Here is a 25864-nt window from a genome sequence, read left to right on the forward strand (position 1 = left end):
TCCCATTTGAATAAAGTATTACTGTGACTCTGCAACTTAGCTTGTGGCAAGTGTAAGCCAAATCTTATTACTCTTCCATCTAGTATGTATTGTGATGTTATCCTGCTTGCGAAACGCTCAGATGCGCCTCTTTCCCCTTTTGAGGCCTCGCCCCCATATAAGGAAAGTGCCGCATCTTAGTCGTTACAAAAGGCCTACAAGGTCCATGAGGGTAAGCTATATAAGAAAAGAACCACATGAGTCCTCCAGCGATGCATCTCCGAAGAAGAAGAGAGGCAGCTTTTGGACGAAGTGCACGCATGTATGGGTGGCCACCATGCAGTTGCATGGGCCCTGGTCAGCAAGGCTTTTAGACCTGGTTTCTTCTGTCCCATAGCCCGAAAATACGCCCACACCCTCATTCAGCAGTGTGTAGGGTGTAAACTTTTTGCAAATCAAAGGCACAGGCCCCAACGGCTCTTCAGACAATTCCGATCACTTGGCCCTTTGCGGTCTGAGGGCTGGACATGGTCGGACCACTTAAAGGTGGGGCCAAGAAAGAGATATACCTCCTGGTATTGGTGGACAAGTTCACTAAATGGATCAAAGACAAGCCTGTAATCTCCGCCAAAGCAAAGGCGATCATCAAATTCATATTCAACATCGTAAACCGTTATGGTGTGCTGCACAACATAATAACGGATAATGGATACAATTTCATCGCCGAGGAGGTCAAATATTGTTGCCCAAACATGGGCATTAAGCTCGGCTATGCCTCGGTATAACACCCCCAAACAAACAGACAAGTCGAACGAGCCAATGGGCTCATTATGAGTGGCAACAAACCTAGGCTGGTCCGATCTCTCATAGAATCCAACTGCCACTAGGTGGAGGAGCTCGACTCCGTGCTGGGCCTGCGTACCACCCGGAATTGCTCAACAGTGTACACACCATTTTCACGGTGTAGTGGGCTGAAGCGGTCCTCCGTTGCGATATCATCCACGATGCGCCTCGGGTGCACATGTACGAGGAAAGAGAGGCCGAGTTAGATCGGCAAGACGACTTAGACGCGATGGAAGCAGAGGGTCATATAGCTGAAGCCGGTCTACTTTTTATCAAGAACAAGCTCGACACTATCAAAGCAGAGAAGTTTGGGCAAAGGCATACACCATGGGCGAACTCGTCATGAACCTCCCAAAGAAGCAGAAACATAAACTTAACCCCAAATGGAAGGACCCTTTCATAATTGCTGAAGTCCTAGTAGGAGGAGCTTATCGCCCGCGCAACCCATAGGATAATCGCCTCGAGCCAAACCCATGGAATGCAGCTCGGTTTCGGCGTTTCTATGGCTACATCGATGTCGCTACTTTCTATATAGCCTTAAATTTTTTATTTTTTATTTTTTTTCTTGTTTTACTTTTGTTGGATCACTTAAATTTTTCCTGGATATGGTCGGATCAACCGAACTGCTTCAAGCATTTATTGAAACACATCATGATAAATAGAGTGTATGAACCCGATTTCACCTGGGGGGCTTCTATTGGGAACCCGATCAAAGTATTTATTTCTCCTACACATTTATGTATTATATGCCTCGACTTAACATTGATTTATTCCACTATATGCATCAATTCAACTTAAGATCCTCGCAATACTTGGTTGTCTTGCTGTTGTGCTTACCCCCTACATTCCCGAATTGTCGGCTTGGGTGTAAAATGAGCACCTCTGTGATTGTTTCGACAGTTCATTCGGATAAGTACATCAGACGGGTGAAGCGGAAAGCTAGCGATTTCATAAGATACAACTTGGTCGGCTACGAATGAGGTTCATATAATCGGCAAACTTCACCACAAAAGGGGTTATACATCCCAAAATAGGAGCTATAACACCTACGTTTTCCGTAGTAGCCCGAAGAAAGGAACCAATCAAGGAAATATTTTCTTCGGAAGATGTTTCTAACGTCTAATCGTAATATAACATAATCCTACCGTGCTCTCTCTATCTATTCGCACCACATGGCTGGATTTCTTAGTTCTTGGAAATTAGTTCCTGTTACCACAGGATACATAGTACGGAACACTGCCCAGTTATTGACAAGGGAGGTAGAAGTCGATGGCTGGTTAATTATAGAATATTCAAACACGGAAGGAAGTGTCTTGATACACGAATACGAAAATTACGTATAATCACATGCGACGCGATTGGTCAAGATGATCTATTATAAAAAATCTAAGCCGTAGTCTTCTTGTGAAAGACGGGCGGTGGGCATCACTTGGTCGTAAACCACATGAAGTGGAATCTGTTTGCGATACGGCCCTGTCGGCCCAACCCGGGCCATGTGCTCTGAATTTAGTTGGGTGAAGTTGGTCTTCACCATAGGCCACGCCTCCCGAGCTCCTTCGCGGTAGTCCGAAGTCTTCCACAGATTGAAGCGACTCCGAGCTCCTTTGAAACGCTCGGCAAGCTCGACCATTCCTTGTGGAGGACTTTCATTTGGCCATAGCGCTTTGACCATAATCCTTCATAGATTTTTGAGATCGCTCATGCACAATGGACAACTCCTTCAATAGCCCCCCCCCAAAACAGCTCACCTCTTCCTTGAGACAACCAACCAAGAGACCTGGTCAAAAGTAATTGCACATCTTTAAGCCAATGCAATAAAAAGTGAATTATCACATTCCAGGATATGGATTTTACTTACAGAAAAGGCCACCCTTTAATTTCTTATTCTTTTCATGGTTTTGCACCAATTGAGAGTTCAAATTCTCAATCTCTCCGGCATGCCTCTTATTCTCCTCCTTGAGCTAGTTATTTTCTTTACGAGAACTCTTTCATACGTGATGAAAAAATTAAAGTTCGGATTCCCCATACCTTTGAGAATTGCGGGATTCATCTAAGTATTTTTGCAATTGGCCTATAGATTCACCTACTATGACAAAGTTTTCTATTATAAAGGAAATCCAATGGAAATTCAGCACATTGCAATGTGCTTCTCCGGTGAACTTCTTCAGCCTCTCTAGTTCGACCTTGCTAGCTTGCAATTTTGCCTGGCTTAGCTCGAAATCTTTGGCCAGTTTCTCATTCTATTGTTTAGACCCTGCATGGTGGTAAACTATTAATTCAACCCGTCACTCGGCCGTCTCGACCAAATTAAGGCTTGAGGGCTACTAGGTCCGAACTTATTTCCAATTACCAAGAACCAATGACTTACATGCAGGTGGGAAGACATCAGCTTAGTCGCTCCTTCGAGTCTGGCTCTCTCAGCCCCAAGCCATGCATATGCGGAAGTAAAGGCATTAAACTACTGTTCCCAAAAAACAGGGTGGCGCAAGGACTCCTTTCGCCGCCGGTGATTCATCAAGCTTTCGGCTTCGGAATGAGTTGTCCAAAACTCCTCGGGGTCGTCAAGAAGTAAGTCGTATTCGGAACTCTTGCGTTAGCCGAGGACCTTGGATTTTGATGACTTCGATATCGTCCTTGGAAGAAGACGGTTGCATTCGTCTCTTTAATATTTTGGATAATGGTCATGAACAATCAATGCAATGATTACATTAAAAAGGGAATGATTGATATGTCGGGACCCCGATCTTAAGCCATAGGAATCCAGCCTATAATACATCGCATCCCTTTGCGGTCTCACGCACGGTTAACCCCACGGTTGTAGCCTTACCTTAGCCGGGACCGTTTGCGCCTTTTGACACACGTATGGAATTGTGTCACTAGCAATCCAATGACAAAGAACTCGGATCGACATGTCTAGTCATAAACCAAAGTGGCAGTTCCGCACAGGGACATGCATACATGACCCAGCAAAGCAGGTGTCGGTCACCAGCGAATGTAGACGAGTCGTAGCAAGCTACAAGGACTCCATTACATCGCGTGACATTTCCCCGAAGGGGACAGACACAACATCTAAGAAGGACACACGCTGGTCAACCAATGTGTACGAGTAGTAGCGAGCTACCATGGCTCGTTGGATCACAAAGGGGCATTTCCCTATAAGGAGTGCTACTAAAGTTTACGGCTAGGTAATCGAACCCCATACATATCAAGTACAACACACGTACGCATGGCATACCGATATGTATAGATACATCGATGGCATCACAACATAACCATAAACATACAAGCTTTATTTAAGAGGCTCGGATGAGCCACACACATAATATTACACAGTAAGGGTCTCACGACCCATCATAGCAGTCATTCAGTTATAAGCCAGCGGAAGTGTTTAAACTGTCTGAGTACAGACAGGTGAGACTAGAAGGCACATGGCCTGACTATACTACAGACCCAACCAAGGGCCAGATCGTAGCTGGGACACCAGCTACTCGTCGTCGTCGATATCTAGGAAGAACCCTCCATTAGGGTCATTAGCAACCTCTGCAACAATTATTAAACAAACATGACTACGGAGGTATTCAGCAAGACTTTAGGATAACTATCTACTCATGCAATGTATCAATAAGGAATTGGGGGTTTCATGCGGAAAGCCAGCAATTGACTCGTGGCTAGACAACTTGCATTTTAAAACAATTTTTGATAACTTGATTTCTCGCACACGAGTCCACTAACACCACATCAATACTCTCCATACGAAAATGCGGTCCATGACACTCACGCTTATCTTGACAATTTTATGAGTAGCCATTGAAGTTATCTATGAACAACATATGTCTCCAAGTAGTCCATATCCGCGGACGCGGCTATTCGAATAGATCATAACCCTGCAGGGGTGTACTTCGTCACACACGCTCTCGCCACTTATCGCCATGTGCATGTCACGCACCTCGGCAACCTTCAAGCGGAAGCCCAGCGAGGGAGTCGGCCACGACCGTTAACCACACTAGTACCTAGTCCAGGTTTATCGCCTATCTGAGAGTAACCCGCACGGAAGTCTGGCCGAGGTTTCCGCCACGGCCTCAAACGATGTGCGCAGGGTTCCCAAGCCCACCATCCAGGTGCCACTTGGTACACCGTGCCACTGCCTACCGCATCATAGCCCACCTCTCAGGTTAGCGCTATGCACGGCCTCCAACATGACTATAAACACCAGAAACTACTTGCAACTCCTGGACCAAGTACTAAGCGATTAATAAGTCGCAGGGTCAATTAAGTATCCCAACGCGTGGTAGTATCTAGTCTTGGATTACATACACGGAACTCAGTTCCTAAGGACGGTTCCAATGAAACAACCCGCCATGTACTCCTACACAACCTTTCACCAGTACCTTTACCAAATCAGGTTCAACACACAAACTTTACTTACTTAACACATTCTCACAATTCTGTTCATCTCCCAGATGACAGACCATACACAACTCTAAGCATAGCATGCATAGCAGGATAAGGCACATCATGGCTCAAGCAACTACTAGGTATGCTAGGTTGCAAGGTTCAGCTATTTACTGTGACAAGGATAGGTCATGCAAAGGAACAGGGTTCAACTAACGTGGCAAAAGCATTTGAAGCATTTGATCCTAATGCAATAAGTAAGTGCAGGAGCGAGAACATGGGATTTATCAGGATGATCTAAATGGTTGCTTGCCTTGTTGCTCAAAGGAGGGACAATATTCGTCAGTCGGATATTCGGTGGAATCCGGAGGAGCGGAGCCTACCGAAAAGAGTGACAACAATCAATAACATGCATATGCAACAAGATGATGCATGAGCATGGCATGAGGATGCAAAGTGGTATACTATTATAGCTAACATTTATTAGGTTTGAAGTTGATTTGAATCCAATTCAAATATCACTTCAAACGAGGTATTCTCGGATACCATTTCAATTGATTCGACCTGATGCTCGGATCAACTTGCTTTTAACATGCATGGAAATGACATGTTAGGTTGCTGGTTTGTGATTTGGACAATGTTTGATCATATCATTTGAAGTGGAATTTAAATAATTTCCAAATTCCATCTCCAAAGTATTTATAAGAGCTAACTTATTCATTAATCTATATGTTTGGGTTCAGTAACATTTGCAAACAAGTTTGAAAATGACATATTCAGATTCCTTGAATTTTTCTGATACTTTCTCGTATATAAATTATTTTCATTGGACTTACAGCTTATTTTATATGATTTTTAGAAGTTTTCAGCATTTCCTGGAATTATTTAAAATCAATAAATGCTTTTACTGCATCAGCCATGCGTCAGCATGACCTCAGCAGGTCAATTGACCATGTTAAAGTCAAAAATGACGCGTGGGGTCCATATGTCAGTGTCACAGTTCGTTTAACAGTGTTAATTTAACTTTAATTACTAAATTATAGTCATTGGGGCCCACTGTCAGTGTGTCATTAGACTAACTAGACTGGGGGGGTAGTGTTAACGAAGCCTCGCCGGAGTCGCACCGGCGACGACCAAACCGGCGGTGGCTTCTCGCTGGAATCGGGCAAACGGCGACGGTTTGACGTGCGGAGGCCACCAGGAGGTAGCCCTCGCTGGGCCGCATCCATTCCCGGGGGTTTGAGGGCGAGGGAGTTGCCAGAGACGACAACGACAATGGCGGGGCGGTGGCCGGAGCTTGGTCAGCTCGGGCTCGTCGCCAGGGGGTGCGGGAGGAGGAAGTGGGGGTGGCTATGAGCACCTGCGAGCTCCCTGAGCACGCTAGTGTGCTCAGAAGCAGCACCCGGGGGTGCTAGCCATGGGGCGCCATAGCCGGCGGCAACAAAGCTCGGGCTCCATGGCGGGAGGGAGATAGAGGAGGGTAAGAACGCTGGGGAAGAGGGGAATGGAGCGAGTGGCTCACGGTGATTCGTCTGAGGCTGACGGCAGGGTCGGGGAGGACCGGGAGGCGGCGACCGGAGCTCCTGGGAGAGAGAGATCCGAGAGGGGCGGGGGGGAAGCGAGGAAGAGAGGAGGAGATGAGCCAGATGGGAGGAAGAGGAGAAGAAGGCACGGGGGCGTCGCGCTGGCGCTCCTCGAGGCCTCCAGCGGCGAGCAGGCAAGCAGGAGGTGGCCGGGGCTGGCCGCCGTGCTCATCTTCCCCTCTGCCTACTGGCAGGAGGAGGAAGATGACCAGGGAGCCTCTCGTGGGCTGGGCCGGCGACAGATAGCAGGTATGTTTTTTTTCTCTTATTTCTTTTTCTGTTTTGGTTCTTTTCTTGCATTTAAGTTTAGAAATAGAATAAAATGTTTAGATTTTTTATAAAACCCTAAAAGTAGATGTGGGGTATATTTGGAATATTTCCAACCCGTGATAAAGTTTTCAACATTTTTGAAAACTTAAAAGTTTTTGAATTCAAATTTAAACTTGAATTCAGTGGCTTTTTGCATTAAAACAAAATTCCAAATCTGTTTAAAAATAGTTTTCTTCCCTGATTAATTGTTTCCATGAATTATCAGAAAAGTTGAACTTTTCTTGAGGCCATTTTGGGTTCATTGATTGTGACAAGTTTTTGAATTTCCTTTAATTGGGAAATGGCTAGGGTTTTTTGAGTTTTGCTTCACCACTTGCTTTGATCTTGTTGCAATTTTCCTGGATGCAATGCAAAGAAGATATGAGCACAATGCTAAACCTTGGTTAGGTTTCCAGGGATGTGACAACTCACCCCCACTCAAAAGAATCTCGTCCCGAGATTTAGGAGTCGTCGGGAATAGCGTGTGATACTCTTTTCAAAGACGATCCTCTCTTTCCCATGTTGCCTCTTTCTCAGAATGATTTGACCATTGAACTTTAAGAAACTTAATGTTCCGACATCTAGTAGTACGCTCTGCTTGGTCGAGAATACGAACAAGGTATTCTCGATAAGAAAGGTTATCTTGGAGATCAAGCGTTTCGTGTTCGACTTCACGGATAGGATTCGAAAAGAAACGCCTGAGTTTCGAGACGTGGAAGACATCATGAACCTTGGAAAGATGCGGAGGAAGTTCCAACTGGTAGGCAACTTCTCCTCGTCTGGCAAGAATGCGAAAAGGACCAATGTAACGAGGAGCCAACTTGCCCTTGATACCGAATCAATGGGTACCCTTCAAAGGTGTAACCCGAAGGTAAGCCTTCTCGTCAACTTCAAAGGTCACAGCCTTATGATGCCGATCATATTGGCTCTTTTGACGAGACTGGGTTGTTTTCAACTTTTCACGAATAATGAGAACCTGCTCTTCCGCATCCTGGATCATATCTGGGCCAAAGAGTTGCCTCTCTCCGGTTTATGACCAATTAAGAGGTGTTCGACATCTTCGTCCATAGAGAACTACAAAAGGAGCTTTGCCCAAGCTTGATTGATAACTATTGTTATAAGCAAATTCGGCGAATGGATGGCACTTCTCCCAATTCATACCGAATGATATAACACAAGCTCGGAGCATATCTTCTAGGATTTGATTCACTCTTTCTACTTGACCACTTGACTGAGGATGGAAAGCAGTGCTAAAAGATAAGTGAGTCCCCATGGCATTCTGAAAACATTCCCAGAAGCGAGAAGTAAAGATACTCCCACGGTCTGAGTTAATCTCCAGAGGAACACCATGAAGAGACACTATTCGAGAGATATATAACTCCGCTAGCTGGCTAGCTGTTATACTCTCACGAACTGGAAGAAAATGATCTACTTTGGAGAGACGGTCAATGACCACAAAGATAGCATTATTTCCTTTCTTGGTCTTGGGAAATCTGGTAATGAAATCCGTACTAACTTTATCCCATTTCCATTCAGGAATTGCTAAAGGTTGAAGGGTGCCAGCAGGCCTTTGATGTTCTCCCTTAACTCGACGACAAACATCGCAGTTAGCAACGAACTCAGCAATTTCTCTCTTCATCCTAGTCCACCAGAACCTATGGAGTAGGTCGTGATACATCTTAGTACTACCGGGATGAATGGTGAGAGGAGAATCATGAGCCTCCTTAAGGATCAATTGCCGCAGACGTTTTCTCTTAGGAACCACTAAACGGTTCTGAAAGAACACGACACCTTTCTCATTGATGGAGAAATCCCTAGCGTTACCGCTAGCAATATTCTCCTTGATCCGGGATATACCCTTATCATAAGCCTGCACGGCTATGATTTGATCCTTAAGAGTAGGCTTCGCCACCAAGGTAGAAAGAAATCCTTGAGGAACAATATGAAGATTCAACTTCCGAAATTCCTCATAGAGATGTGGTTGACCTTGTTGTAGCATAAAATTATTACAATAATATTTGTGATTTAGTGCATCAGCCATAACATTGGCCTTCCCCGGGGTGTAAGTCGTAATCCGAGATCAACTCAACCCACCGTCTTTGCCTGAGATTCAATTCCGGCTGGGTGAAGATATATTTCAAACTTTGGTGATCAGTGAATATTTCACAACGATTACCCAAAAGGTAATGTCGCCAGGTTTTTAGTGCATGGACCACAACTGCAAGCTCAAGATCATGTGTCGGATAATTATCCTCATGTGGACGCAACTGTCGAGGTGCGTATGCAATCACATGACGATCTTGCATGAGAATGCAACCTAATCCTTGTCGCGAGGCGTCGCAATAGATAAGAAAGTCCTTAGAAAAATCTGGTGGTAGCAACACAGGTGTGGAAGTCAGGCGCCTTTTCAGTTCCTGAAAACTATGCTCACGCTATGGTGTCCACTCGAACTTTTTATCCTTCTTGAGGAGTTCAGTTAGAGGCTTTGCAACCTTTGAGAAATTCTCGACAAAGCGGCGACAATAGCTCGCTAAACCAAGAAAACTCCTAACTTGCTTAACCGATTCAGGTTGAGTCCAATCAAGGACGGCTTGAACTCTCTCGGGATTGACAACAATACCCTTACCAGAGATTACGTGAGCTAGATAGGTCACTTCTGGTAAACAAAACTCACATTTTGAAAACTTGGCATAAAGGCGATGCTCTCGAAGTTTCATCAATACCAGCCTTAGATGCTCGGCATGTTCTCGTTCATTCTTCGAGTAGATGAGAATATCATCGAGGTATACCACAACGAATTTATCCAAATACTCCATGAAGATTGAATTCATCAGATGAGAGAAGGTGGCTGGGGCATTGGTTAAACCGAAGGACATGACGGTGTACTCGTATTGGCCATCACGAGTAACGAAAGCCGTTTTTGGAATGTCCCCGTTCTTGATCTTGATTTGATGGTATCCCAACCTCAAATCCATTTTGGAGAAGACTGAGGATCCAGCGAGCTGATCATACAGGTCGTTGATCCTGGGGAGCAGATACTTGTTCTTTATGGTGACCAGATTAACTGGTCGGTAATCTACAACCATCCGATCCGTTCCGTCTTTCTTCTTGACGAAGAGGACGGGGCAATCCCAAGGAGAAGAGCTAGGACGAATGAAACCTTTATTCAAGGCCTCATGTAGTTGCTTCTTAAGTTCGGCTAGCTCCAGGGGTGCCATCTTATATGGTCTTCTGGCTATTGGAACAGTTCCCGGAACAAGATCTATCACGAACTCTACATCTCTGTCAAGTGGAATTCATGGCAGTTCCTCTGGAAAAACATCCGGGATGTCACGGACAACCGGGATGTCTTCAAGTTCCGGAAGAGGGTTGGCATTTAGGGAATAGAGTTGGCATTTGGCAACTCGAGTAGAGACATTGACTATCTCACCCCAGGGATGGGTAAGCTGAACATTTCTAGAATGAGTATCAATCTTGGCATAGTGAGCTGACATCCAGTCCATACCCAAGATGATATTAATATCCGAAGATTTCAGGGCTATCAATGAGGCTAGAAAAACTAGCCTGTCTACTAGAATTTCATTGTCATAGGTTATCCTAGAGGTTTGCCATTTACTACCAGGAGTTTGGACAACCAATGGAATTGGCATATCACAAAAAGACATGTTATGCAAGTGTGCATAACTTTCTGAAATGAAGGAATGAGAAGACCCAGTGTCAAAGAGAACAGACGCTGGGTGATGATTAACAAGAAACGTACCCAGTATGACGTCGGGATCCTCTGCAGCTTCTTCTGTTGAGACATAGTTCACACGGCCACATGGAGGAGTTGGCTTCACATAGTAAGCTTTGCCCGACTTGCCTTGCCCGACGGACTTTCTGGGTTGCTTGGCACCCACATTCTGAGGACACTCACGGGAATAGTGCCCTGGTTCTCCACACTTGTAGCATATCACTTGGTTGGCACGTGGTGCAGCATTGCCAGTTGGACCACCATAAGTTTTTGCTCGAGGGTTGGTCTGATTCGTCTGAGGCGCCACGTAGGATGGCCTCGGAGTATATCTTGGTGGCAGAAAACTGTTCGGAACCCACAGCCTGCATTTTGGAAACGCGGAACCAGATGATGAGTCAAAGTCACGGGAGTGCTTCCTTGTGGCTTCAAAGTCGGTATGACCAGTCTCGGCACTGATCGCCTTGTTGACCAGGGCTTGGAAGCTTGCACACTCGTGGAGGCGCAGATCACGACGAAGCTCAGGGCTCAGACCCTTACGGAATCTTGCTTGCTTCTTGGCATCAGTAGACACCTCCTGTGTTGCATAGTGGGCGAGGTTATCGAACTCGCGGCTATAGGCATCCACGGTCAACTTTCCCTGGGTGAATGCACAGAACTCCTCTCTCTTTCTGTCCATCAGGCCCTCTGGAATATGGTGGAGACGGAAGGCTGCACTGAAGTATGCCCATGTGGTTGCTGGTTCAGCAGGACGCATAGCTTCAAAGTTCTCCCACCATAGATTGGCGGGTCCTTCGAGGAAATACGCCGCAAAGGTCACCTTGTCGGCCTCAGAAAAATTCGCAGAGCGAATCTTGGGTGAGATGCTGCACAGCCAGTCATCAGCGTCGAGGGGATCGACGGAGTGATGGAACTTTGGAGGATTCAGCTTCGCAAAGTCGTTGAGGGACACTACAGCATTCCTAGGCTGATGAGCCATATTCTGCTCAATACGCTCTAACAGTTGATTGGTCTCCCTTTTGTTTCTCTATGCCTCAAGCATCACTTCCGCCAGAGAGGGCGGGTGAGGCAGGTCTTCCTGCGACGCTTGACTACCCTCGCCTTGCTCATGAACAGGGGCATGGTTCAACCTGGTGAACACCATCCTGACAAACAAACTCACAGTTTAGACCAATATCATCATCAATACTAGCTATGGATTAAGAATGCACTAAACACATGGAATGCAGAAATGAATATCCGAACAACATGGTAACAAGCAACTGCTATATATACACCATGGTTCATAGACACCCTTACATAGTTCAGTACAACCTTAACCAAAGAGCAAACTACTGAAATTATGAACTACTCATCAGAGGCTTACAAGCTTCCTATACATTATTTATCTAGGCCTCCGGAATTCATTCCACATCACAAGCATACTTCACAAGTCACACAAGACTGTGAACCTACTACCATACTATCCTTCCACCCACGGTTCAGGCATCCGCATAGAACATCTCATAGAGATAACCTCCATGTCCTGGAAGCGCAACCTGCGGATCAGGAAACACTCTGGCATGAGATCCCTGGGATCCATAAGGACACCGATCTGGCCTTGGTCCCCTGACTGGTGGTAGTAGGGGTCCCCGAAGAGGGGTGACTCCTCCTATAGCTGGCCAGTCAACAGGGGCCGGAAGATGGGTCCTAACAGGGTTCAACATCGGCATATCTCCGTACCCTATCTGGACTACCGGTGCCAGCTGCGTCAAAGCTATCCACAGACGGGCACGTGTAGCATAAAGCTCCATGCGGAGAGCACGAGCATCCCTGTCTCTGTTCTCTAGCATCTCAACAGTGGACTGCAATAGCGGATCCTCCATAGAGGAATCAGAATAGACCCCGCTGAGGTACCCCTCTTCACTAGGCTGAGAGGTAGGAACATAGCAGAACTCTGAATTCTGCAGCAGTGCATGTCTCGCCCTCATAATGGTCAGCATTGAATAGGCAGCATCTTGTACTGCCATGTCAATAGTGACTCCCAATCCATAGGACCAATGGATTGGCTCCTCAGTTCCAGGGTAGTCTGGAAATACCCTAACAGTGCAGATATACTGGCTCTGGTTGAAGTCTCGGTACCGTTCCTCCACTGTGTACTCAGGGTAACAGCGGTAACCGCACACCGACATCACCCTGACCAGCATGGCCGTATGACCCGGCACATCAATGCACCTGGTCATACGAACCACCTGACGAGAAGGACGGCTAGGCATCTGAAAATAGAGAGTAATGCAAAAGCATTGGAGCTCTGAATGCAAAATTGGGCAGCATAACGTCTGTAAATGCTCAAAAACAAATTTTGAGACAACCCAAAAATGGAATAGCGTAACCACTCAACTATCAAGTTCAATTCTCTGATCATCAAACTTACTCCCCTTTCCCTAGGAATGAAAGAAACCCAAATCTCTCTTGACCCGTAGTCCTATAATCTACCGATCAGAAACATGAGCCTAGAAGAAGATAAGTAACCTAGTCCTTAATTCCCGCAGAAAAGACGAGGATGACCAGAATATAATAACTTGAGAAGAGAACAAGAGTCTTACGTTCCCTTCCACAAACATTTCCCTTATATATAACTAAAGCAATTCTAGACTCAACTTCGACCAGTTTGGCTTAGTAGTCCTACAGTCAGTCAGGCTCTGATACCAAAGCTGTCGGGACCCCGATCCTAAGCCATAGGAATCCAGCCTGTAACACATCGCATCCCTTTGCGGTCTCACGCACGGTTAACCCCACGGCTGCAGCCTTACCTTAGCTGGGACCGTTTGCACCTTTTGACTCACGTATGCAATTGTATCGCTAGCAATCGAAGGACAAAGAACTCGGATCGACATGTCTAGTCATAAACCAAAGCAGCAGTTCTGCACAGGGACAGGCATACATGACCCAGCAAAGCAGGTGTCGGTCACCAGCGAATGTAGATGAGTCGTAGCAAGCTACAAGGACTCCATTACATCGCATGACATTTCCCCGAAGGGGACAGACACAGCACCTAAGAAGGACACACGCCGGTCAACCAATGTGTCCGGAGCAGCAGCGAGCTACCATGGCTTGTTGGATCACAAAGGGGCATTTCCCTGTAAGGAGTGCTACTAAAGTTTACGGCTAGGTAATCGAACCCCATACATATCAAGTGCGACACACGTACGCATGGCATACCGATATGTATAGATACATCGATGGCATCACAACATAACCATAAACATACAAGCTTTATTTAAGAGGCTCGGATGAGCCACACACATAATATTACACAGTAAGGGTCTCACGACCCATCATAGCAGTCATTCAGTTACAAGCTAGCGGAAGTGTTTAAACTGTTTGAGTACAGACAGGTGAGACTAGAAGGCACATGGCCTGACTATACTAAAGACCCAACCTAGGGCCGGATCGTAGCTGGGACACCAGCTACTCATCGTCATCGATATCTAGGAAGAACCCTCCATTAGGTTCATTAGCAACCTCTGCAACAATTATTAAACAAACATGAGTACGGAGGTACTCAGCAATAAGGAATTATGGGTTTTCATGCGGAAAGCCAGCAATTGACTCGTGGCTAGACAACTTGCATTTTAAAACAATTTGTGACAACTTGATTTCTCGCACACGCGTCCACTAACACCACAGCAATACTCTATCGTGGAATCATTTTGTCTCCATACGGAAATGCCGTCCACGACACTCACGCTTATATTGACAATTTTATGAGTAGCCATTGAATTTATATATGAACAACATATGTCTCCAAGTAGTCCATATCCGCGGACGCGGCTATTCGAATAGATCATAACCCTGCAGGGGTGTACTTCGTCACACACGCTCTCGCCACTTGTCGCCATGTGCACGTCATGCACCTCGGCAACCTTCAAGCGGAAGCCCAGCGAGGGAGTCGGCCACGACCGTTAACCACACTAGTACCTAGTCCAGGTTTATCGCCTATCTGAGAGTAACCCGCACAGAAGTCCGGCCGAGGTTTCCGCCACGGCCTCAAACGATGTGCATAGCGTTCCCAAGCCCACCATCCGGGTGCCACTTGGTACACCGTGCCACTGCCTACCGCATCACAGCCCACCTCTCAGGTCAGCGCTATGCACGGCTTCCAACATGACTATAAACACCAGAAACTACTTGCAACTCCTGGAGCGAGTACTAAGCGATTAATAAGTCGAGAGGGTCAATTAAGTATCCCAACGTGTGGTAGTATCTAGTCTTGGATTACATACACGAAACTCAGTTCCTAAGGACGGTTCCAATGAAACAACCCGCCATGTACTCCTACACAGCCTTTCACCGGTACCTTTACCAAATCAGGTTCAACACACAACCTTTACTTACTAAACACATTCTCACAATTCTGTTCATCTCCCAGATGACTGACCATACACAACTCTAAGCATAACATGCATAGCAGGATAAGGCACATCATGGCTCAAGCAACTACCAGGTATGCTAGGTTTCAAGGTTCAGCTATTTACTGTGACAAGGATAGGTCATGCAAAGGAACTGGGTTCAACTAACGTGGCAAAAGCATTTGAAGCATTTGATCCTAATGCAATAAGTAAGTGCACGAGCGAGAACATGGGATTTATCGGGATGATCTAAATGGTTGCTTGCCTTGTTGCTCAGAGGAGGGACAATATCCGTCAGTCGGATATTCGGTGGAATCCGGACGAGCGGAGCCTACCGAAAAGAGTGACAACAATCAATAACAAGCATATGCAACAAGATGATGGATGAGCATGGCATGAGGATGCAAGGTGGTATACTATTATAGCTAACATTTCTTAGGTTTGAAGTTGATTTGAATGAAATTCAAATATCACTTCAAACTAGGTATTCTCGGATACTATTTCAATTGATTCGACCTGATGCTCGGATAAACTTGCTTTTAACATGCATGGAAAGGACATGTTAGGTTGCTGGTTTGTGATTTGGACAATGTTTAATCATATCATTTGAAGTGGAATTTAAATAATTTCCAAATTCCATCTCCAAAGTATTTATAAGAGTTAACTTATTCATTAATCTATATGTTTGGGTTCAGTAACATTTGCAAACAAGTTTGAAAATGACATATTCAGATTCCTTGAATTGTTTTGATACTTTTTCATATATAAATTACTTTCATTGGACTTACATATTATTTTATATGATTTTTAGAAGTTTTCAACATTTCCTGGAATTATTTAATATCCAGAAATGCTTTTACTGCATCAGCCATGCGTCAGCATGACCTCAGCAGGTCAATTGACCATGTTAAAGTCAAAAATGACGCGTGGGGTCCATATGTCAGTGTCATAGTTCGTTTAACAGTGTTAATTTAACTTTAATTACTAAATTAGAGTCATTGGGGCCCACTGTCAGTGTGTCATTAGACTAACTAGACTCGGGGGTTTAGTGTTAACGAAGGCTCGCTGGAGTCCCACCGGCGACGACCAAACCGACGGCGGCTTCTCGCCGGAATCGGGCAAACGGCGACAGTTTGACGTGCGGAGGCCACCAGGAGGTAGCCCTCGCTGGGCCGCATCCATTCATGGGGGTTTGAGGGCGAGGGAGTCACCAGAGACGACGACAACAACGACGGGGCGGTGGCTGGAGCTCGGTCAGCTCGGGCTCTTTGCCACGGGGTGCGGGAGGAGGAAGTGGGGGTGGCTACGAGCACCTGCGAGCTCCCTGAGCATGCTAGTGTGCTCAACAGCGGCACCCGGGGGTGCTAGCCACGAGGCGCCATGGCCGGCGGCAACAGAGCTCGGGCTCCATGGCGGGAGGGAGATAGAGGAGGGGAAGAACGCCGGGGAAGAGGGGAATGGAGCGAGTGGCTCACGGTGATTCATCTGAGGCTGACCGCAGGGTCGGGGAGGACCGGGAGGCAACGAATCGGCGGCGACCGGAGCTCCTGGGAGAGAGAGATCTGAGAGGGGGGGAAGAGAGGAAGAGAGGAGGAGATGAGGCAGAGGGGAGGAAGAGGAGAATAAGGAACGGGGGCGTCGCGCTGGCGCTCCTGGAGGCCTCCAGCGGCGAGCAGGCAAGCAGGAGGTGGCCGGGGCTGGCCGCCGTGCTCATCTTCCCCTCTACCTACTACCAGGAGGAGGACGATGACCAGGGAGCCCCTCGTGGGCTGGGCCGGCGACAGATAGCAGGTATGTTTTTTTTCTCTTATTTCTTTTGTTGTTTTGGTTCTTTTCTCGCATTTAAGTTTAGAAATATAATAAAATGGTTAGATTTTTTTATAAAACCCTAAAAGTAGATGTGAGGTATATTTGGAATATTTCCAACCCCTGATAAAGTTTTCAACATTTTTGAAAACTTAAAAGTTTTTGAATTCAAATTTAAACTTGAATTCAGTGGCTTTTTGCATTTAAACAAAATTCCAATTCTGTTTAAAAAATAGTTTTCTTCCCTGATTAATTGTTTCCAAGAATTATCAAAAAAGTTGAACTTTTCTTGAGGCCATTTTGGGTTCATTGATTCTGACAAGTTTTTGAATTTCCTTTAATTGGGAAGTGGCTATGGTTTTTTGAGTTTTGCTTCACCACTTCCTTTGATCTTGTTGCAATTTTCCTAGATGCAATGCAAAGAAGATATGAGCACAATGCTAAACCTAGGTTAGGGTTCCACGGATGTGACATGATATGTATACCTCTTGGTCGAAGGGGCGGCCGATATGTCTTGCGTTGTTGCCCCATGTCCGGGAATCCTGAGCTTGGTCGATGCAGCCCCAGCTGGTATAGTTCGGCACAGAGAGTTTGGCGCATGGACCGACGACCTTTGGGATTGCAGCCAAGGACATTTTGGATGATGGGAGGTATAGCTTGTCTTCGAGTATTGGTTTTCCTTTTGTTCGGTGTGACAGACGCAGGAGGCCTAGGATTGTTAGCCTGAAGGGCCACCTTGAGTTTGTTGACGCTTTATTGGTAAAATACTCCATACTCAAAGTCGATTGTACTATCCGGATCCTCATGGAATATGGGCTCATCTTCGTGAGGGTAAATCTCGGGCTGAGGGGCGGGACAGTTGATCGTATCAATCCAACGACACCAAGTCTGCTAAGAAAGGCAAGGGGTTATTGATCTGTAAAATCAAGCATAAGAGACCATCCTATGGGATTATGATCGCGCTTACCCATTCACCGGGATTATACGCTAAGTAGCCATCCCTGATAGTGAGGCGGGCGAAATTATGTTTCCCCCCTTAAAGTGGTCGGCTAAAATAATAGCTCAATCTTCTTGATTATCCAGTCTTTGTCGTCTAGAACGGGTGGTGTCGCTTGTTCCGTTGTAGCTACACAAAGGGGTGTGTGAGCTGTTGGAGTGTCTAGACATACTGGGTAATTTCTGTGGCCATCACCTTGGCGGCTATGCACTTTACTCTAGGGCTCTCTTCTTGGGAGGGACTAACTGGCCGCCAGCTGAAATGCTTCTTCAAGGAGACCCCAGAGTATTCGGGAATACCCCTCCTGGGTTGAATAAAGGAATGTCCTAAATATAAAACCATTCTGAAGACCAGTAGTTGGTTTCCATCTTTGCAGTCCCGGCCGGGTATCCGGTTCCGGCTATACAACACACTTCGACTCTTCCCACTTCCCGGATTGACGTTCCCCTAGTCCAGGGAACTAGGCAAAAGTGTTTTCTCCATAGGTCGAAGTGGGGCCCGCAGCCCAAGAACATCTCACACATGGCTACAAAGCCAGAGCTGTGAAGGATTGAGCCATAGGTGAGGTTATGAAGCTGAAGCCCGTAGAACTCAAACAGGTCCTTCAAGAAGTTGTGAACCAGAAAGCCTAGACCTCGCAGCAGGAAAGAAAGAAAGGACATCCATTCACCGTTTTGCGGGGTAAGGAAATTATCTACGAAGGCCTCGCCGTTAGCAGAAGTCAATCCATCAAGAGTGGGCGCAAGATCCGACGTGGGAAGACATCCTTGTACTTCAAAGTTGCGCATCTATAGTAGGGAAACATAACAACTTGCCCAATCTACCGGGAGGGGGCCAAAGGTTCGCGAGGAGGAACCCGCCATGGCTCTGTGCGCTGGAGCTTTAGGGTTTTGTTGGTGGTACCTGAAGGGTGATGGTCACTGCTACCACTTGAGCTTGCGTTGGATTTTTCCCTTGAAGAGGAAAGGGTGATACAACACAGTAGAAGTATTTATTTCCCTCAGTTTTGAGAACCAAGGTATCAATCCAGTAGGAGTATCAAGATGAAGCACCGATGTACCTGCGCAAAAACAGCAAACTTGCACCCAACGCTACAAAGGGGTTGTCAATCCCTTCACGATTGATTGCAAGGTGAGATCTAAAGGCGGAAAGTGCAACAAAGTAAAAGTGTGGAGCTGAAAATATAATGTGAAGTAGACCCGGGGGCCATAGTGTTTGTTGGAATTATGCCCTAGAGGCAATAATAAATATAGTTATTATTATAATTCCTGTATCAAGATAATCGTTTATTATCCATGCTATAATTGTATTGAATGAAGACTCATTTACATGTGTGGATACATAGACAAAAAAATTTACATTCCGGAACCCCCTGGTGAACTCTCGGAACCCATTCATCATTCCCGGGTTCCGGGAGTTCACCAAGGGGTTCCGGAATGTGAATTTTTTTGTCTATGTATCCACACATGTAAATGAGTCTTCATTCAATACAATTATAGCATGGATAATAAACGATTATCTTGATACATGAATTATAATAATAACTATATTTTTTATTGCCTCTAGGGCATAATTCCAACTGTCTCCCACTTGCACTAGAGTCAATAATCTAGCCCTCACATCATCATGTGAATTACATTGTAATAAATCTAACACCCATACAGTTCTGGTGTTGATCATGCTTTGGCCGTGGAAGAGGTTTAGTCAGCGGGTCTGCTACATTCAGATCCGTGTGCACTTTGCATATATTTACGTCCTCTCCCTCGACGTAGTCGCGGATGAGGTTGAAGCGTCGTTTGATGTGTCTGGTCTTCTTGTGAAACCGTGGTTACTTTGCTATGGCAATGGCACCCGTGTTATCACAGAACAAGGTTATTGGATTCAGTGCGCTTGGCACCACTCCAAGATCCATCATGAACTGCTTCATCCAAACACCCTCCTTAGCCGCCTCCGAGGCAGCCATGTACTCCGCTTCACATGTAGAATCTGCTACGATGCTTTGCTTTGAACTGCACCAGCTTACCGCACCCCCATTAAGAATAAATACGTATCCGGTTTGCGACTTAGAGTCGTCCGGATCTGTGTCAAAGCTTGCATCGACGTAACCTTTTACGGCGAGCTCTTCGTCACCTCCATACACGAGAAACATCTCCTTAGTCCTTTTCGGGTACTTCAGGATATTCTTGACCGCTGTCCAGTGATCCACTCCTGGATTACTCTGGAACCTACCTGCCATACTTATGGCCAGGCTAACATCCGGTCTAGTGCACATCATCGCATACATGATAGAACCTATGGCTGAAGCATAGGGGACGGAGCGCATATGCTCTCTATCTTCATCAGTTGCTGGGCACTGAGTCTTACTCAATCTCGTACCTTGTACAACTGGCAAGAACCCTTTCTTGGACTGTTCCATTTTGAACCTCTTCAAAACTTTATCAAGGTATGTGCTTTGTGAAAGTCCTATCAGGCGTTTTGATCTATCCCTATAGATCTTAATGCCTAGAATGTAAGCAGCTTCTCCTAGGTCCTTCATACAGAAACTTTTATTGAAGTAACCTTTTATGCTCTCCAAAAACTCTACGTTGTTTCCAATCAGTAATATGTCATCCACATATAATATTAGAAACGCCACAGAGCTCCCACTCACTTTCTTGTAAATACAAGATTCTCCAACCACTTGTATAAACCCAAATGCTTTGATCACCTCATCAAAGCATTTGTTCCAACTCCGAGATGCTTGCACCAGTCCATAAATTGATCGCTGGAGTTTGCACACCTTGTTAGCATTCTTAGGATCGACAAAACCTTCGAGTTGTATCATATACAACTCTTCCTTAAGGAAACCGTTAAGGAACGCCGTTTTGACATCCATTTGCCAGATTTCATAATCGAAAAATGCAGCTATTGCTAACATGATTCTGACGGACTTAAGCATTGCTACGGGTGAGAAAGTCTCATCGTAGTCAACTCCTTGAACTTGTGAAAAACCCTTTGCCACAAGTCGAGCTTTATAAACGGTCACATTGCCGTCAGCGTCCGTCTTCCTCTTGAAGATCCATTTGTTCTGAATGGCCTTGCGGCCCTCAGGTAGTACCTCCAAAGGCCATACTTTGTTCTCATACATGGATCCTATCTCGGATTTCATGGCCTCTAGCCATTTGTTGGAATCTGGGCCCACCATTGCTTCTTCATAATTCGCAGGTTCATTGTTGTCTAACAACATGATTGATAAGACGGGATTACCGTACCACTCTAGAGCAGCCCGTGGTCTCGTCGACCTGCGTGGTTCGACAGAAACTTGACCTGGAGTTTCATGATCATCATCATTAACTTCCTCCTCAACCGGCGTCGCAATGACAGAGGTTTCCCCTTGCCCTGCACCACCATCCAGAGGGATGAGAGGTTCGACAACCTCGTCAAGTTCTATCTTCCTCCCACTCAATTCTCTCGAGAGAAACTCCTTTTCGAGAAAAGCTCCGTTTTTAGCAACAAACACTTTGCCCTCGGATTTGAGATAGAAGGTGTACCCAACTGTCTCTTTTGGGTAACCTATGAAGACGCACTTTTCCGCTTTGGGTTCCAGCTTTTCAGGCTGAAGCTTTTTGACATAAGCATCACATCCCCAAACTTTAAGAAACGACAACTTTGGCCTTTTGCCATACCACAGTTCGTATGGTGTCGTCTCAACGGATTTTGATGGCGCCCTATTTAAAGTGAATGCAGCTGTTTCTAATGCATAACCCCAAAACGATAACGGCAAATCAGTAAGAGACATCATAGATCGCACCATCACTAATAGAGTACGATTACGACGTTCGGACACACCATTACGCTGTGGTGTTCCAGGCGGTGTTAACTGTGAAACAATTCCACATTGTCTTAAGTGAGTACCAAACAGTGTTTCCCATGCGACGTTCCCCAACAGTGTTCACTAGAGGCTTCTCTCAAAATAGCAAATATTACGATGGGTGAACGAATTACCGTCGAGCAATTGATAGAACCGCGCAAAGTCATGACGATATCTAAGGCAATGATCATACATATAGGCATCACGTCTGAGACAAGTAGACCGATACTTTCTGCATCTACTACTGTTACTCCACACATCGACCGCTATCCAACATGCATCTAGTGTATTGAGTTCATGACAAACAGAGTAACGCCTTAAGAAAGATGACATGATGTAGAGGGATAAATTCATGCAATAGATATAAACCACATCTTTTTACCCTTGATGGCAACAACATGATGCGTGCCTCGCTACCCCTTCTGTCACTGGGTGAGGTCACCGCACGGTATGAACCCAAAACCAAGCACTTCTCCCATTGCAAGAATCATAGATCAAGTAGGCCAAACCAAACCCACAGCTCGTAGAGAATTACGAGGATATGAAATCATTCATATAAGAGATCAGAAGAAACTCGAATAAGATTCATAGATAATCTGATCATAAATCCACCATTCATCCGATCTCGACAAACACACCGCAAAAGAAGATTACAACGGATAGATCTCCATGAAGATCATGGAGAACTTTGTATTGAAGATCCAAGAGAGAGAGGAAACCATCTAGCTACTAGCTATGGACCCGAAGGTCTATAGTGAACTACTCACGGATCATCGGAGAGGCAATGGTGTTGATGAAGAAGCCCTCAGTATCCGAATCCCCCCCTCCGGCAGGGCACCAGAACGTGCCCCAGATGGGATCTTGCGGAGACAGAAGCTTGCGGCGGCGGAAAAGTGTTTTCGTGGATCTCTCTCGTGGTATTGGATTTTTCGGGGATTTATAGGTGGAAGAAGTAGGACAGACGAGCCACACGGGGCCCACAAGCCTGCTAGGCACGCCCCCTGGCCGCGCCTAGGGGGCTTGTGGCCTCCCCTGGTGGCCTCTGCTATGGTTCTCACGCCCCCTACGTATCTTCTGTTCCGAAAAAAATCTTTTCACAGGTTTTATTCCGTTTGAACTCTGTTTAATATTCTCCTCTAAAAAGGGTCAAAAACACGGAAAAACAGGAACTGTCACTTGGCACTGAGTTAATAAGTTAGTCCCAAAAAAGATATAAAAGGCATACAAAACATCCAAAGTTTGACAAGATAATAGCATGGAACCAACAAAAATTATAGATACGTTGGAGACGTATCAAGCATCCCCAAGCTTAACTCCTGCTCGTCCTCGAGTAGGGAAGTGATAAAGACTGAATTTTTGATGTGGAATGCTACCTAGCATATTTGTCCTTTGTAACTTCTTTCATGTGACATGAATGTTCAGATCCGTAAGATCCAAAACAATAGTTTCCTATTGACATGAAAAGAATAATACTTCAAGCAAACTAGCAAGGTAATCATGAACTTTCCAAATAACAAGCCCAAAAAAAATTATCCCTACAAAATCATATAGTCTGGTTATGCTCCATCATCCCCACACAACTAATTTAAATCATGCACAACCTCGGTATTGGACAAGTAATTGTTTTCGCACTCTTACTTTCTCAAACCTTTTTCAACTCTCACGCAATACATGAGCGTGAGCCATGGATATAGCACTATAGGTGGAATAGAGTGTGGTGGAGATTGTGAGACAGAAAGGAGGAGATGGTCACATTGACTCGGCGTATCAAAGGTCTATGGAGATGCCCATTTATAGATATCAATGTGAAAGAGTAGGGATTACCATGCAATGGATGCACTTAGAGCTATAAGTATGTGATAGCTCAAAAGGAGAACTAGTGGGTGTGCATCCAACTTGCTTGCTCACGAAGACCTGGGGCAATTTTGAGGAAGCCCATCATTGGAATATACAAGCCAAGTTATATAATGAAGATTCCCACTAGCATATGGTGGTGATAAAACAGGAGACTCTCAATCATGAAGAACATGGTGCTATTATTTATTTTTTTGGGCTCTTTGGCCTCTTTCCATATCTCTCTTTTTTTGTGTGGGCAACTTTGGCCTCTTTTTTTATTTCCTCACATGGGACAACTCTCTAATAATGATGATCATCACACTTTCATTTACTCACAACTCAATGCTTAGAACGTTATTGACTCTATAGGAAATGGCTCCGGTAGTGTACCGGGATGTGCAACGATCTAGCTTGGCGTATGACGTTGAAAACATGTCGCTAGCTATCTTACGATCATAAAATGGAAATATAAGAGTGAAGGAACAAGTCATGAGATGGAACAATGGGAGTTGCATGGCAATATATCTCGGAATGGCTATGAAAATGCCATAGTAGGTAGGTATGGTGGCTGTTTTGAGGAAGGCATATGGTGGTTTTGTGTACTGGCGAAAGTTCCGCGGCACTAGAGAGGCTAGCAATGGTGGAAGGTGAAAGTGCGTCTATGCCATGGACTCACATTAATCATGAAGAACTCACATACTTGTTGCAAATGTTTTTATAAGGAATCGAAACAAAGTGCTAAACGCATACTCCTAGGGGAAGGGTTGGTAGGTGTTAACCATCGCGCGATCCCGACCGCAACATAATGGATGACAACAAATAAATCAATTATGCTGCGACTTACTAACATAGTGGTTCACCATACGTGCATGTTACGGGAATCACTAAATTCAACACAAGTATTTCTAGATTCACAACACCCTACTAACATAACTCTTAATATTACCAAATCCCAGTCCCAAAACTATTTGAGAGGAATCAAACTTCTCTTTCTAAACAATGCATATGAAGATGGAAGTTTTACTGTATCCTCTTTGGGTGCCTATCACCTTTGGGACTACTTTCATAGCACAAGCCAACTACCAAGTTACTCAGGGAGATCACTCTCAAAAAGATATAAGTGAAGATCGAGAGTTCTTTTTTCTCCAAACTATGACACCGTCGTGCTCTAAAATATCTAAGTGAAGCACTTAGAGAAAATTTATCTAGCTCAAAAGATATAACGGAAGCACATGTGAGCTAAATTGCCTAACTCAAAAGATATAAGCGAAGCTCAAAGAGTATTCTAGCAAATTCACGATGAGTGCATGTCTATCTCAAAAATAAAAATGTGGTGAATACAAGGATGATTGTGACACAACAAAAATAAAAGACTCCTACGATACAAGACGCTCCAAGCAAAACACATATCATGTGGTGAATAAAAATATAGCTCCAAGTAATGTTACCGATGGGTTGAAGACGAAAGAGGGGATGACTTCCCGGGGCAACCCCAAGCTTAGCTTTTTGCTGTCCTTGAATTTGGCTTGGGATGACTTGGGCATCCCCAGTCTTGAGCTCTTTCCACTCTTTATCCCTTTGTCCATGAGAACATCACCCAAAACTTGAAAACTTCACAACACAAAACTTAAACAGAAACTCGCGATATCATTAGCACAAGAAAACAAATTACCACCTCTTTAGGTACTGTAGAAAACTTGATTTCTATTTACATTGGTGTTAGATTACTGTATTCTCACTTTTCCAAGGCTAATACCCCCCCCCCCCCCCGATACTATCCATATTTTCATCAAAATAAACAACCCACACAACAAAAACAGAATCTGTCAAAAACACACGAGTTTGTAGCAATCTGTATACTTCGTACACTTCTGGTATCTCGAAAATTATGAAAAATTACGACAACTTGGTAAATTGTCGTATAAACCAGCATAAAAAAGAATCAACTAAAAATCTCTTGTGGATAAAAATGAAAAATAATTTTGTGAGCGAAAAGTTTCTGTCTTTTTCCAGCACGATCAAACAACCATCACCAAACTAGTCATAAAGGTTTACTTGGCTCAAACACAAAAAGAAACACAAAAGACACAATCATAACAGAATTATGATGGTGTGGATGCAACAAAACAGAAAGCAAAAAAGCAAAGA

The sequence above is a fragment of the Hordeum vulgare genome, chromosome 6H (genome assembly GCF_904849725.1).
Source record: "Hordeum vulgare subsp. vulgare chromosome 6H, MorexV3_pseudomolecules_assembly, whole genome shotgun sequence".
Lineage (NCBI taxonomy): Eukaryota > Viridiplantae > Streptophyta > Magnoliopsida > Poales > Poaceae > Hordeum > Hordeum vulgare.